Source organism: Parasteatoda tepidariorum, chromosome 2 (assembly GCF_043381705.1).
Source record: "Parasteatoda tepidariorum isolate YZ-2023 chromosome 2, CAS_Ptep_4.0, whole genome shotgun sequence".
In the NCBI taxonomy this organism is placed as follows: Eukaryota; Metazoa; Arthropoda; class Arachnida; order Araneae; family Theridiidae; genus Parasteatoda; species Parasteatoda tepidariorum.
The window spans coordinates 31,923,332-31,938,725 of NC_092205.1; the positions used below are offsets into that span (position 1 = coordinate 31,923,332).

Consider the following 15,394-nt stretch of genomic DNA (forward strand, 5'->3'; position numbering starts at 1 on the left):
ATACTAGAGCATAATATAAGGATAAATCTGAAGCAAAATTCAATGTTTTCTTTTTAAATTCTAACTATTTTATAAATATTTGAATATATATACTATTTCATTTTAAATAAAAGGCATTCCTAAAGTCTTATTTTTTAATACAAGAGTCTTTACTGCCTAGCTTGTTTTTTACTGTCACGATTTGATTTTATTTCATTTTAAAACCATCGTTGAACAGCCGACCCAATTTTGAGTTTACGACTACCAATGTTCAATTCCGTAGCTTAGTAATTTTGAACACAACCCAGAAAACAAGGCAACTCCAGGATCAAGAATTGAGAGAAATTCTGCCTTCGTGAAGGACTTTTCGATGGAACTTACCCTCTTTTGCGTTTTTTTTTTAAAACAACGAAACCTCCCACGGTTCTCCTGATGACTATGGGACGTTATAGCCACCATGACTCTACTGTCGTGATTGTAATCATTTCGAAAAAAAGATCGCGATAGAAAATAAATTATTTGATTTATTTAATTATGATTTATAGGTTTTGTTTTACTCGCAAAGATTTTTTTTACCGAAATTAGGGAGAAGGTTTAACATGTTCAAACCAATCTAGTGCAGGTGGTTATAATAGACCTATCGTTGAAAGTTGGTAATCTATAAAGATAAAATCAGAATTAAATTTCATTATTTTAGCAAACATTTAAATTTTTAAAATAAACATTAAGTTTATTTTAATAAATAATATGTTATTGTCACGAGAAAACGTATTTTCTTCAAAATTAGGTGGATGATGATATGCATCTATTTACAACTTTATCAGCTTTGTTGACATTAGCTGTAGGGAACGAGTTATGTTACATGATATCGCGTGATCTGGCAACGAGCATGTCTATCTGTATATTACGGGGTATATATATAATATAATATAGTATATATAATCTTTCTCGTTTCTTATATTATCTGGACTTAATATAATTCTACTTTGTTATACGAGGTATATAACGGAACTTACTGCAATCGAAAAAAATATAAGATATGTTCAGAAAGTTTCATATTGACGTAATTTTCAGAATCGAGGGAAATCTATATTTTTCTTATAGGTAGAAAAAAATCGTTTGCCAATACTTTCGCCAAAATGCAATTTGTTTCGCCGAATTTACTCTTTTATTGCATTAGGCGAGGTGATGAATGCTTAGCGTGGGCCTTGTATCATATCATGACTCTTCTACCGATAATCTTTACTTTTTCTACGTTATCCAAAAGAAAAAAATATCGACCTCTAAAATATCCCACAAAAAGTACTAAATGATAAATTGCGTTTTGTTGTTAAATAATGACGTAGATATAATCATTTATGCCCTCATGAATGTTTTAATTTTTCAACTTATTCCTTGGCTTATAGTATAAGTATTAGAAACTCACGTCATTTCCTTGGCCGCGGGGATGTTATTTTCTCCACCACTGCTATGGAAATGTTTTTCATGACGCTTATGGCTGCTACTTGACAAATATTTTTCCTCCCTCAAAAACCAACAAATTGTTAGAGTTTCAAGTTATATTTAAACCATAGTTGGAATTTAAAACCTTTCCTTAAAAAAAAAAAAAAAAAAAAAAAAAAAAACGGAAGAAGTAAATTAGTTATTTGAAACATGCCATCATTTTCAGATTTTTTTTTAATTTATGAATTAAAAAGTGATTTTTACACTCTGTTAAAGAACATGGAAGCGAACACAGATTATTTTCTGTTTCTAAAAGAATCTATCTTCAGCCTAAATAAAAAAAATTTTTAATTAAAATAAAAAAAAAGAAGGAAAATATTATGGAAGCACTTAACGAGATTTGTAACTGGACAATTATTATTATTTTTTTTATTTGTTAATGCTTACTCTTTTTTTTTATACTCGGGGCTTTTTTATGCTCACATTACCAAAGCTGTTAATTGTAATCAAACTTTAGATATCTTTTTTTCTGTAATAAGGTTAAAAATTTCTAAATTTTTATTGATTTTATAAAATATATACAACAGTTTTCATCAAAGAAATCTAAACCTTAAATAAATTATTACTGTTTGTAATAAAATTTCGTGATTCTCAAATATATTTTGACTAGTTAATAGTTAAAATAATCAGAAAAAATTTGGAGTACTATTTTTAATACTTTTTTTTCCTATAATAAATCCTTATTTTCCGTAATGATAATTGTGATTCTTAAAGAATTCTGAATTATATAGCTTCGTAATATTCATAGATATTAGAACTATTCAAACTTATATTATCTTTATATTCTTAAGTAGTAGCTTATTTTCATATGTTTACAATTTTTGCAAGTTTTTAGCGATTATACATAATTAAGCATTGATGTAGTTTGAACTTTTAAAAATTAAAGTCAGTGGAACGACAGCCCATAGCGAGCCAAGGCCTACTGTGCCCATCTCAGTTTTCTTGACTTTGGCCTCTGGGGTGCAGGAACAGATATTCCGGTTAAATTTTCAGCTCGGTACTCATTTTATCGAACTACTGAAGGGATGAGAGGTTGAGTCGACCTTGCCCAGTCCGAGAATCGAACCCAGTACCTGTGGCACGAGAGCGCTATGACTCATCCACCGAGCTTAAACTTCGAATGAAATCGTATTTTCTGTAATGATATATTGTTATTCAGCAGTAATTATACATTAATGTTGTTTAAACATGCCAGGTTATTTTTTTTAGTATTTAAATATATTATGCTTAAAAGACATTTTAATGTTGAAAATTTAAATTACTAGACTTTCAGAATCATTATCTGTCTCGTTTAAAGCAAAGTATCTAATAAGTCGATAAACCAATTTCGATGATAGGTTTTTCTGCTAACAGATGTGTAGTAGTTCAAACTATCATCGAAATTAGGTGATTTCTTTCTTTTAATGCTTAGCAAAAAAAAATGGGATATTGATTTCCTAAGTGTATCTGTAATGATTGGAGAGACAGTTTTCGGTCCCCACTGTTACAGATAAAAACTAAAACACTCTAGACTCGGCGGTGCGAAGGGAATAAAACTGTTTTCATTCACACTATATAAGTGAAGTCATCTACTGTTATTGTTCGGAGATAGCAAAATGTTTCTGTTGTTTCTCCGTTATTTTTGCATAAGTGTTAAAGTATTTAATGAAAGTATCAAACAGAAAGTTATTAATAGTTTTAAATCTTTTTGTTTTATTTCCATTTTACGGTAATGAATTATATAGTTGCATTTAGAATCACTTTGGAAAGCATTCATGAAAGGCAATAACGGTTAAACGTTTCTGCAGATATGCTGTACCGCAACAAATGCAATACGGAGCAATTATGGGGTATGTATTTAAATTTAGTTACAAATAATAAAGATATCTGAAGTAACACATCCTGTAAAAGTAAATGTAAATTTCCCGAAAATACAGAGCCAATGTAGCCATTTATTCTCTTATCTAATAATCGTGTTTAATATACACTTAATAAAGAGAATTCTAGTTTATGTTGGAAAAATGCTCTTTTGATTTTAACTTTTCACCAATTTCCTTTGCTTTGAGAGGCATTTTATAAACTAGGGATAGTTTTTTTCTACATTTTTGAAGCGTTGGCGTGAACCGAAAAATACTTACATAAAAAAAAATTCGTTTTCGTTGAAAATGCTGGGATTAAAAGATTTTATTGACTTCTCTCAAATTTTAGAAATCAGTTAGTTCCATTTTAAGCTTAATATATTTGATATATCCCTAGCTTGTCGCTGCTTGTTTAAAAAAAATTAAGTTTAAAATTTTTAGCATAAATATTTTTCTTTTATTTAAGGAATGCTATTTTTATTACTTATTATTATTATTATAACTATTATTAACATTATTATTGTTGTTGATGTTATTGCAGTTGTATTTAAATACCTTTTTTAATATTCTATGAAATATGCGAAGATATTTATTTAATTAGTTTTTTTATTCTAATTTTAAAATATTGATATTACTTTAAATTTTACTAATATTCATGATTATGTTCTTACGTTCTAATATCAAAAAAATTTAAAAGAGCAAATCATTTCTTATTAATTATGTAATCACCTTTTATAAGATCAAATGTTAATATTTCTTTATGCGTGCGTTGAACTATTATGATTATGCGTTTAATATTCAAAAGCTTTAGTTACTAAAAACAATAACTTTAAACGTTTGAACACAACAATTCATAATTATATTTTTATGTTTTAATTTTAATGGCTATGTTATGTTTTAATTTTAATGGTTATGTTATGTTTTAATTTTATGTTTTATTTTTAATTATTATGAGAACAAATATTAGTATTTTTTACGCCATTACTATGAGCTATTTAACTTTTAAAATATATTTAATATTCAGAAACTCTAGTTAATAAAGAAATATTTTAATGCTACAGTTCAATAAAAAGAATTCGAGACCTAAAAAACTTATTTTAAAGGCAAACTTAAGAAAATACAGATTTTTCTTGACTTTCTTATAAAAATACCATATTTTCAGGCAAATATTTGTCCGTATCATTTACATTCAGTGATAAAAATAAACGTATAAGTTCAGATACAGTTTTTAATATACATTTAGCTAAGTATTAACATAGAGATATGAAAGCTAAGCAATCTTTTTTTCTCTGAAACGCTAAGTAAAGTAATCTCTGACTGTTTTGAAGAAAAATATTGCATTTCTGTGTTTATTTTTGTATGGAAATAAGTAAATCTTACCTCTATCTTTACAATTCATTTTTTTCAGAAAATAAAAATATGGAATACTTAGATGTAAAGAATCCAGAATCCAGAAACAGAAAAAAACTCACACTTGCAGATAAAACTTTATTTAAGCAAATAATTACTGGAACATTTTTTGGAAAAATTCTTTTATTTGTGATTTTAATGAAACTGCTAGTATTTATAAAAATATAATGAAATAATTTAAATTTTTTAAAATTATTATAGAAAAATTATAATAATATTCGATTCGTTGATACCTATATGTTGACTAAAATTATTGATAATAAAAGAAAAACCATTTAAAATTAGGAAGTTTATCTAAATTTTAAATGTTTCTGATTATGGAGTTTACTTCAGATAGTTTGTTATATTATTAAGTGACTAAATGGGCACTGAATTCTACTTGAACCACTATCATAATAATTATCATATCAAAATATATAATATGCATATACTAAAAAAACGATAACTGAACTGTTATAGTTAAGAAAAAAAAACTTATTTCATTAAATTATTAATGAAAAAGTTTGTTATAAAACGTGATACAGATTTATTGAATACAGGATGCAATTAAATACTTAAATGTGGGAAAATACGTTTTTAAATTAAAGGATAATTATTGAAATTCGTCAGTAATAGTGCAGAATTATGTCTCTAAAGCCAATCCATCTGATATGTAGGTTGGAGCAGTTGTAATCACTAAACATCCTGTAGAAAAGATACATGAGACACTTTGTAGTATTCAAAAGAAAAAAGAAAAAACATTGAATAACTTTTGATCTAAAGATCAGATTTTCTCGTACTTGGACTCAGTCATAATGATTCGAAGACCAGATCTCAAATATACCAATTAGTAAGTGCAGAAGATGCTTTCGGAAACGAAATCGGGCTCACTGTTGAAATTTTCTTTCGATAACTATGGTAAAATAACTGACAGCAGTATGTCCATCCAATTAACCGTAAAGTTTACAGTAAAAAACTTTTTTTTTTCCTTTACGGTTTTGAAACCGTTTACAACAAATAGGGTTAAAAAATATGAATACAAAACAATACGGTATTTTAACCATTTACAACTAGTATGCCTTTTTACGGATTCGAACTCTTGACAGGCAAAATATGAAGAGCAGCCTCTATCTGGAATATGTAGTCCTAATAGTTTGCATCTCTAAATGTTAATTTTACTTTCGGCACGTATTTCACCATAACTCGAGAATTTTTTAAGCGAATCAAAACGTTTTTGAACGCAATTCAAAAATACATTCAAAGATAATTCCATACAAAATAATATTTCAATATTATTTATTAATACTATAATATTTTAATATTATAATATTTTAATATTCTGTTTAATAATGTTTAACAAAGTTTTAGATGTGAGATACTCAAATTTTACATCACTTTAAAGAATACAATTTTAAAGAATAAATTAGAAAATTTGAACGAAAGTGGTCGTATAATTCTCAAGAAATCTCATTTTAAATGTACGACTTCTTTAAAATTTGATAACTCAGATAATGTTCGACTGAATGCTCTCAAACTCAATATTTTGCTGTTTAAAAGTTACATTCTTTGAAATGATATAAAAAAATTATATACCTTACATTTAAAATTTTGTTTAACCATTATTAAATAAAATGTTAAAAAATGATAAATTATTAAAAATGATTTTTTGCATGGAATTATCTTTGGATGAATGTATTTCTTAATTGTGTGCAAACAATCTTTGTTTCACTTAGAAAGTTCTCGAGATATTTCAAAATGCACAAAAAGTTAAATTAACATTTCGGGATCCAAACTCTAGGTTACTTACCTGACCATACTATTGGAGCCATATTTCCCAGATTGAGGCTACCTCCATAATTTGAGATTTTAAAATCCAAAATCTTTGATGAAAGGGAGGTTTATCGAGAGAAAGTACGTTTTAATGACTGATTTTGTAACTTAAAAAGTATGATCTGCACTAATCAGTTAGTGTATTTGAGATCAGGTTATGAACCATTAAGATTGATACTCCATACTTAAAATCCAGATCATTGGATCAAGATGGTATTCAGGATGTTTCGCTTTTGATTTTGCGCACCATACATCCCATTTATGAGTTAAAATAATATTTTGTTTGTTTTCTGGAAGATCTAATTCTAAATGTAAGTTACTGCACTGTTTCATGAAAGTTAATAAATTTGTGAATTTTATCAAAATTTTTACTATTTGAGAACTTTACAAAGTTTTCATTATAAAGAAAAGAATCCCACTATGAATATTTTTAAAAAATAAAGTGAGAGAAAGAGGAAGTTTTTAAGTTATGCCGCTCTTAACAACTTAGATAAAGGAATTTAATTTTTATATGTGAAGTGTTTACTTTAATTATATAAGCAAAAACTAGTTTGATAGTTACCTGACTTTAAAAAATAAATAACAAGTTTTTTTCTTCTTAAAAATAAAGCAAAAATTTAATATTTTTGCTTTGGTATCGGCTCTAAACATTTTAGCGGAACATCATTAATTATTTTTTTATAAAATTAAGATCTGTTTATCAAGCTTTTAAACTTGAATGAAAAATTTAAAATACGCACATTTAATTGACAAAATAAAAAAAAAATGCACCTATAAATATTTTCAATCAATTAAAAACATTTATTTACTAATTTATGAATTTTTTTTGCTCAAAATAAATGTTTAAAATTTTAAGGACGACATTTATATAATCATACGTTTGAACTATTTTTGTTTTTGTCTTTTGATAGTTGACATATATGAATAAACATAACGAAAATGTTAATGATATTTAGTTTAAACAATATTATTTCCTTTCCACAAAATAATAACTTTAGTTTTCATATCCAATTTCATTCTTTTATTATTTATTGTTATACAGTTGTAGAAATAAATATAATATTAAAAGAAAAATTCATATGCTTGGTTCTGGTATCACATTGATCGTGTTTTTTGCATTTCTTATTTACTGTGCCGCAATGAAAAATTAATGAGGCACGAAAATGTTTTGGAAAGGAATGCGTGTACAATATGGCATTAAAAGTGTTGCATATTATAGAGTTACCACATTTACTTTCTTTTATGCATAAAAAATAATAAGGTTATTTTTAATTCTTAATTGAAATAAGTTAGCTAATTCAAAATTTCATTACTGAGCTAGGATTTTTATATTTGTTTAGAAAAAAAAATAAAATTGAAATATAGCAATATTTTCGTAAAACTTAATTAATCGTTTACTTTAAGCTTTATTGTTTATTTGAAATGGTGAGGAGTCGGTTATAATCAGATCTGGAATGTTGATGATAAATGCATTTTTTTTTTCATTTATGGCATAATTCATATAAGCATTATTTATAATTGTTTTGTTACTTTCTTCGTTTTGGGGACTTTTTTTTCATTTTTTATTTATTTTTTATAAATTTTTAATGATATTTTTATTTTAAGAGCATTTTGTTTGTAAATTAATTATTTTCTTAATTATTATGAAATTGTTTTGAATCTTGTCATTTTAAATATCCTCCAGTAAGAAATGATGTTGAACAGAGTTTTTCAAATTATAAATAATCTTTCAATTTCAGAATATCAAAAAATATTTAATAATAAAATGCAATTTCGATTTCTCAAAGATTGTAACTAAAAATTTATAAATTTGTATTCATTTTTATAAAGTATTTATTCATTTATATAATTTTAGTTTATTCATAAATTGCATATTTATTTCAATTATTACCTATTTCTTATAAAATTTATGAATACAAGTTGTGATTTATAATTTTTATTTTTAAAAGAAGTTAATATAAAACATGTTTCTTCGAAAATTTTCCAGTCATTTTTTTTTTATTGGTGTTTCAAAGCTTGAAGGGCATTTTTAAGGAATTTTTCGATCATCAACATCTTCGCCCTGGTTATAATATATATAATAAATCTATAAAGTTATTATTATTAATAATATATTGCTTGTATTATTAACTATCCTGAATTTGAAATTCCTGAATTTGTTATTCCTGAATTTGAAATTAATAACAAATTTAAATGTTAAGTATTTTGAAATCCAACCGAAGTTACAATAGAGAAAAAGTAGTTTAGCTAATAATTGGCTTGTTAAAATGAACACTTAATGAGAATACTATATAATAAAATGAAACAAAACGCTGCAAAAACAGCATTAACGTGATGAAATAAATTACAGCAAACAAACATATAAAATATTTTTGGGATCTGATCTTTAAAAACATTTATTTTGGTTGAAAAAATAGTCTTATTGGAAACCAACATATAAATGACGTTAAAGTAATTGAAAAAAAGAAAACTTTAGGCAAAAACACACACTGTACAGGTCTAAAGGAAAGAGGAATTAAATTCCGAAGAAAAAGTTTGTTAGAAACAGATCTTACTATTTAAGAAGATAAATTTTCTTAAAGGAATTTTTTGGTTCTAAAATTATTTTTATTGAATGAATAATAAATGAGGTTCTACTGGAAATTATAATCCCTTTGCAATTTTCCTTTAAGTTTAACGAAACAAATTATTTTAATCAAGATTTTCTCTGCTGAAACTTTACCGTAAAACAATTTTTGTACTTCTCAACATCAAAAATGATGACAACTATTTTACACGTAAGTGGTGTTCCTCTAGACGTTTCATTAAACCAAGACTTAAGATAATTCCTGTTGTAGTGAGACACCAAGAATATTATTTACATTACTTGGTGTAAAGTCACCGCCATCATTTTTGTTTTTCAGTAATACTAAAATTTATAATTACTGTAAGATAGGATACGCATAAGAGTCATTAAAGTTCATTTTGCGATAAAATATAAAGTGAGAAACCTTAACTTTGCGTACAGAAAATACTCACCACGCAAAGAGAATGCTAATATAAATTCGAACTAGGCTTATTCGAACTTAGTTAAACGAAGTGAATAGAAGTAAAGTACTATAAAATTATTTTTTTCAATTCACAAATTTATCTAAATATTCTTATAAGAACATAAATGAAGATGAAAACGTTATGAGAACATCATAAATAACATATGAGAACATACATTTCTTTATTATACAATTTAAAACATGCAGTAGTTGGACGAAAATATGGAAACATTTTCTATACTAACTCTATGTTAGCTAGTTCCTGGAGTAGTGAGACACCAAGAATATTCTTTATACTACTTGGTGTAAAGTCACCGCCATCATTTTTGTTTTTCAGTAATGCTAAAATTTATAATTACTGAAAGATAGGATACGCATAAGAGTCATTAAAGTTCATTTTGCGATAAAATATAAAGTGAGAAACCTTAACTTTGTGTACAGAAAATACGCACCACGCAGAGAGAATGCTAATATAAATTCGAACTAGGCTTAGTTAAACGAAGTGAATAGAAGTAAAATACTGTAAAATTATTTTATTCAATTCACAAATTTATCTAAATATTCTTATGAGAACGTAAATGAAGAAAAAATTATGAGAACATCATAAATAACATATGAGAACATAAATTTCTTTATAATACAATTTAAAACATGCAGAAGTTGGACGAAAATATGGAAACATTTCCTATACTAACTCTATGTTTGCAAGTTCCTGGAGTAGTGAGACACCAAGAATATTCTTTATACTACTTGGTGTAAAGTCGCCGCCATCATTTTTGTTTTTCAGTAATACTAAAATTTATAATTACTGTAAGATATGATACACATAAGAGTCATTAAAGTTTATTTTACGATAAAATATAAAGTGAGAAACCTTAACTTTGTGTACAGAAAATACGCACCACGCAGAGAGAATGCTAATATAAATTCGAACTAGGCTTAGTTAAACGAAGTGAATAGAAGTAAAATACTGTAAAATTATTTTATTCAATTCACAAATTTATCTAAATATTCTTATGAGAACGTAAATGAAGAAAAAATTATGAGAACATCATAAATAACATATGAGAACATAAATTTCTTTATAATACAATTTAAAACATGCAGAAGTTGGACGAAAATATGGAAACATTTCCTATACTAACTCTATGTTTGCAAGTTCCTGGAGTAGTGAGACACCAAGAATATTCTTTATACTACTTGGTGTAAAGTCGCCGCCATCATTTTTGTTTTTCAGTAATACTAAAATTTATAATTACTGTAAGATAGGATACGCATAAGAGTCATTAAAGTTTATTTTGCGATAAAATATAAAGAGAGAATCCTTATAGAAAATATAGAAAATGCACACCGCATATAGAAAATACACATCGCACTGAAAGAATATTAATATAAATTCAAACTAGGCTGAGTTTAACGAAGTGAGAAGTTATATTTTTAAAAGTATTTCATTCATTCCACAAATTTACGTAAATATTCTCATGCGAACATAAATGAAGATGAGAATATTATGAGAATATAAATATCTTTATTATACAACTAAAAACAAACATTGGTCGGACTAGCCTGGTTAGTTGGGCGTTAGGCCCATGTCCAATGGGCCTTGAGTTCGATCCCTGAGTAGTAAATAATGACTACGTTAAATCTGTCATGTCACGAAGTCTTCCATATTCCCATAATAAATCATACCTGTGAAGGTACAGAATTGGAGATTGATCGTGCTCTGGTTCAGGTCAAAATTACGATCTGTAGATGTATGATAGGTTCCGCCTAATGAAACGGTCTGTAACGTGCGTGGCTGAGTACATATTCTTGGCAATAGATCTTGGTCGTACTCTTGGTCCCTGCGAAACGAGAAAAGCACTNATAAATAATTAAAGTGTATAAGTACCTCTAACACACATAACAGTAACGCGCGTAACTTTTCGTTACGTGTGTTACCTTGAATAAAATTAATTATAAAATTTTAACTATTGGCAGTTTTAATTCGAGAATTTTTTCCGTTGCATATCTTGCCTTCTTAATTTATAAAACAAAAAATTTTTAAATTTTCTTTTTTACTAAAGTTTTTACAGAAAAAAATGCAAAATTATGTTACGTGTGTTACTGGGAAATTAGACTATCTTGATTAATCGACTTTCAAACAAGCAAAAAAATTTAGGCCAAATTAAAAAAATACATTAAACAATGATAAAAGAGTAAAATAGTTATATTTATTACTAAAAACTATTTTATTGCTCTTTAATATTTTAAGAACTCCATTGGAATATAACATAACAAAGAAGAGAACTCCTGTTAAAATTCATAGTGTTCCACCTTTTGTTAGAATTCACATAAATATTTTTTGTAATTCAAAAAACTATCTTAACTATTAAAAAATGTACATCTTCTAGATTCCGAAATTGTGTCATTTTTGATTTTACGATAATTTTGAAAATTTAGTCACTCAGGACCACTTTTCGTGGAATCGCCCACTAACTCTATGTTAGCAAGTTCCTGGAGTAGTGAGACACCAAGAATATTCTTTATACTACTTGGTGTAAAGTCGCCGCCATCATTTTTGTTTTTCAGTAATACTAAAATTTATAATTACTGTAAGATATGATACACATAAGAGTCATTAAAGTTTATTTTACGATAAAATATAAAGTGAGAAACCTTAACTTTGTGTACAGAAAATACGCACCACGCAGAGAGAATGCTAATATAAATTCGAACTAGGCTTAGTTAAACGAAGTGAATAGAAGTAAAATACTGTAAAATTATTTTATTCAATTCACAAATTTATCTAAATATTCTTATGAGAACGTAAATGAAGAAAAAATTATGAGAACATCATAAATAACATATGAGAACATAAATTTCTTTATAATACAATTTAAAACATGCAGAAGTTGGACGAAAATATGGAAACATTTCCTATACTAACTCTATGTTTGCAAGTTCCTGGAGTAGTGAGACACCAAGAATATTCTTTATACTACTTGGTGTAAAGTCGCCGCCATCATTTTTGTTTTTCAGTAATACTAAAATTTATAATTACTGTAAGATAGGATACGCATAAGAGTCATTAAAGTTTATTTTGCGATAAAATATAAAGAGAGAATCCTTATAGAAAATATAGAAAATGCACACCGCATATAGAAAATACACATCGCACTGAAAGAATATTAATATAAATTCAAACTAGGCTGAGTTTAACGAAGTGAGAAGTTATATTTTTAAAAGTATTTCATTCATTCCACAAATTTACGTAAATATTCTCATGCGAACATAAATGAAGATGAGAATATTATGAGAATATAAATATCTTTATTATACAACTAAAAACAAACATTGGTCGGACTAGCCTGGTTAGTTGGGCGTTAGGCCCATGTCCAATGGGCCTTGAGTTCGATCCCTGAGTAGTAAATAATGACTACGTTAAATCTGTCATGTCACGAAGTCTTCCATATTCCCATAATAAATCATACCTGTGAAGGTACAGAATTGGAGATTGATCGTGCTCTGGTTCAGGTCAAAATTACGATCTGTAGATGTATGATAGGTTCCGCCTAATGAAACGGTCTGTAACGTGCGTGGCTGAGTACATATTCTTGGCAATAGATCTTGGTCGTACTCTTGGTCCCTGCGAAACGAGAAAAGCACTCCCTGCCTTAAATTCGCTTGGTTTCACTAAGCAGGCTTGCTGGTATTCGCAAGTGGTATTAGAAACAACAAAAACATACAGGAGTAGGACAAAAATATGGAAGCATTTCTATACCAGCAACTAACTCTATTTAAACAATCTTTCTTTTAGATCTAGATAACAAAAAAAATTTACATGACAAAACTCTTTGCACAATTCAAAAAATCATGCTTGAATCTCTTTTAAATGATGTCATATTTATCCATGCAAAATTCGGATAAATCAAAATGAGAATAGAGGGCATTGCTTGTTTTATTTTCTGTTCCAAAATCTATTTCTTGGGTTATATTTTGGTAAATCGAGTTGGTCATTGAAGAAAATAAATTGCGAAAAGAGAAATTCTAGTAGTTTATTCGATAAAATTGCTTACATTTACTGAAGTTTATCACGCTAATTTGTTCATTTCTTCTTATTATTATACTCTAAAAAAAGCAATTTTTTAAAGAGATGCATGTTTTTGAAGAATTTCTAGTGAATAGGTTATTACTTTTTCATTTAAAAATGCTAAATTTTCATTGTTTTATTAAATTACTAATTATATGCTCTGAGGTAAAGCAAAACTCATAAAGTTTACTTTGGAATGTGTCAAGTAAAATATTTATTTAGCCTTTCTCACTACATTTTGTTTATAAATAATAAACATGATTGTCTTTACGATACAAATTAACAAATTATTTTCGTGTTCTTTGTACGTCTTGATAATTCATAATCAATGGTAGATCATAAGCATGGATTATTGAGCAATATCCACTACTGGGTTGTAATATCGAATTTAAAAAATAGGATGCTACATATCTAATAAATGTTTATTATTACAGCTATGATTATAGTAATAACAAATACTATTGCAAGGAATAAGTTATAGTTAAATTTTGTTTCTTGAATGAAATTATTTTTATTCCACTATAAAATAAATTAGAAACAGATAAATATTAAATATTACAATAACATAAAAGTAGATTACTAAATCTATTTTTCTTTTCTACTGGTATAGATTAGTTAAAATAATTTGTTTAAATTAATTTGTTAAATTAATATTATGTATAATGTACGAATTAAATAATAAAATTAATTATATTTAGTTCTGCATCTATTGCACAAATAATAAATTATGTAAAGGAATTTTTTTTAAATACTTTTTAACATCAATTAGCACAACAGTCGCCTATCAAACCAATTTTTTTTTTCATTTATATATTTATTAATTTATACTGAAGTAACGCAGTAAACGGTGGCTTAAGTAAGATTTAGTTTTACAAATTTCTTTTTTATTTGTTGTTAGCTTCCTTTCTTAAGATGCAAGTTTTGATTCCCGAGAACAAAAAAGAAATCTGAAATGTGATAGTGAATAAAATAATGCGTTAAAAAGAGTTTTCTAAAGTCAAACTTTTGGAGGAGTTAAAATATTCAATGCAAAGTTATTTGCAGAAGATACGAATCTACAGACTTCAATTGCAATTTCTTTGTAACTTATATTTCAAAATCGCGACATCGATCTCGACGAATCTGTTCAGCCGCTTTCCCTTTCTTCATGTGATTATAGAAAGTCAAATCCTTTATAACAAAGCATGTGATGTTTTCGGTATCTTTCTTTTCTTCTCTAAGCTTAAAAATATTTTCTTATGTAAAATAAGGGAAAATAAATTTAAGAAACTTATGAAAAATTTAAGTAAATGTATGAAAAAACAAACATATAAATTCAATAAATGAAATTAAACTAAATAGAAAAGGGAAATCAATATATAATTAAATAAATACGTAAAACAAAAAAATAAGTAAAATAAAATAATAAATTAAATAAAAAAATAAGTAAAAATAAATAAATAAGTGAAATAAATTAAATAGCATGCATGAAAGAAATGTCTACGCCATTTCACTGTGGGCCAGAAGACCATTGATCTTCGGCCAAAAGTCAAAATTACATTTTCAACTAAAATATGTGTAAGCAGTTTTAATATCGCCCAAAAAATTAAGTATTCATAATCATTCCAAACATTATAATTTACTTTTTGAACCGACGACAGTACAATGTAGTGAAAAATACGTTAAAAAAATCTTTTTTAAATGTAACTTTTAAATTTATATTTCAGAAATATATATAGGAATTTCACTGTTACATTTTTATCAGAGTAATTAGT

At 26.6% G+C, this 15,394-nt stretch overlaps 1 protein-coding gene across 3 annotated transcripts in view; it reads left to right on the forward strand.

Annotated features, from left to right (window-relative positions):
• The window catches only part of LOC107436937 (somatostatin receptor type 5-like), a 67,143-nt gene that overhangs the window by 22,939 nt on the left and 28,810 nt on the right, over positions 1–15,394 (forward strand). The window contains exon 1 of one of the 3 annotated variants that reach the window (XM_071177430.1): positions 2,995–3,311. The exons of the other annotated variants lie outside the window; for them this stretch is intronic. The gene's annotated coding sequence lies outside the window, so the exon portion shown is untranslated. Of the gene's footprint in view, positions 1–2,994; positions 3,312–15,394 lie in introns of those variants that run through there. 3 annotated transcript variants of the gene reach the window in all.